The sequence below is a fragment of the Onychomys torridus genome, unplaced genomic scaffold, assembly GCF_903995425.1.
Source record: "Onychomys torridus unplaced genomic scaffold, mOncTor1.1, whole genome shotgun sequence".
In the NCBI taxonomy this organism is placed as follows: domain Eukaryota; kingdom Metazoa; phylum Chordata; class Mammalia; order Rodentia; family Cricetidae; genus Onychomys; species Onychomys torridus.
The window spans coordinates 7,548-9,088 of record NW_023413140.1 but is presented as its reverse complement, the minus strand read 5'-3'; the positions used below and the strand labels follow the sequence as shown (position 1 = coordinate 9,088).

At 36.4% G+C, this 1,541-nt stretch overlaps 1 non-coding gene across 1 annotated transcript; it reads right to left on the bottom strand.

The window, feature by feature from the left end:
• Positions 1–329: 329 nt before the first annotated feature.
• Trnaa-agc lies at positions 330–404 on the bottom strand. The gene has a single exon. It is a non-coding gene; the product is annotated as a tRNA-Ala (tRNA).
• Positions 405–1,541: the final 1,137 nt, after the last annotated feature.

The window sequence follows — 1,541 nt, the reverse complement described above, 5'->3', positions numbered from 1 at the left end:
ATATGAATATGTAATATTGATTCTAACTTCTTATTTCTTATTTGAACTTACATTTACAACTAGCATCTTTACTTGTTACAAGCTTATTAAGACTTCCTTAGATACTTCTTGCAAGCTTATATTCTTAAAGGAACTCTAGAAATCTATTTTACAATTTTACATAGAACTACCATTAGCATGTATCTAACTTAACGAACACCCAATGATTTTTTAACACAGATCTAACATGACAAAATTATTTCTTCAAACTCACATATCTTATTTTCATCTTTTTCTACTCCTTATTCTTAATTATCATAATCTGTATTAGAAATATTCTTTTTTTTTTCTTTTGGAGCTGAGGATTGAACCCAGGGCCTTGTGCTTGCTAGGCAAGTGCTCTACCACTGAGCTAAATCCCCAAACCCGAAATATTCTTTTAACAAGACAGGGAGTACATACATCCTTTCTAAAGTTTAGAGTTTGTAGTCAGCCTTGCTAGTGGGATTTAGTGAGTGTTGTCGTTATAGAGTTGTGATACTTGTTGCTAGAGGACTGTAACATTTTTGTGATGAGGCCACACCCCAAAGTTGCCCAGTTCTCTCAGCCTTCCCAGAACCAGAAGAGATGCTCTGTCAGCCATAAACGGATTTAACTAGAGACTGTACCCTCACCCAAATTCATAATAGCACCCCCCAAGTGCTTCAATTCAGACAAATGTTTCTATCACAGCAGCACTTTTGGTTTGTTCAACCGAAAAACTTCTTGTGACACTAAGGGTAAAATTACAGTATTCAGCCGCTGTAAAGCTCTTCACAAAAATACTTCACAGCTAATAGGTGATTTAAAGTAAAGCCAAAAGGGGCACAACTCCGAACTCTATTTCCGCACTGTGTGCATTAACCAGTGACAAAGCCTCAGAAACACTAATTGAGCCACTTTCAATCTGGTTCCTTTATAGGAACATCATCAGAGCTGACCTTCCTTAGTTTCATTCTCCTTACCCCAAACGGTCAGGTAACCAATGAACTTCATTCTCCTCTTGTGGAAAAAAAAACATAACAAACAAAACAAAACAAAACAAAACCATGTCCCTGACCCATGTTAACACAGGATTTGGACCCTTCCATAATACTGAGCAGGGATCTTTCCATTTTACTTGAGCAAAAGTCACTTGGATGCCACGGTGCCAAATCATATCTGCGGCAGACTGCTCACAGATATCCATATTCAAAAAGTTCAGAACAAAAGGAGCATAATTTATTTTTGAAGATGTCTTTTATGACTGCTATGACCCTTTCTATAATACCTTGTGCCTGAGGAGTATAAGGTATACCTGTTTTATGTACGATTTCCCATTGGGTACAAAATTGTTGAAGTGCCTTGCTACTATATCCAGAACCATTATCAGTTTTAATAATTTTTGGTATACACATATATGAAGAACACTTCAAGCAGTGCATAATTACTTTTTTTTTGACACTTCCCCAGATTGTGCACTAGCCATTAAAAATCTCAATAAGTGTCAATGGTCACATGTACATATCCTAATAAGCCAAATT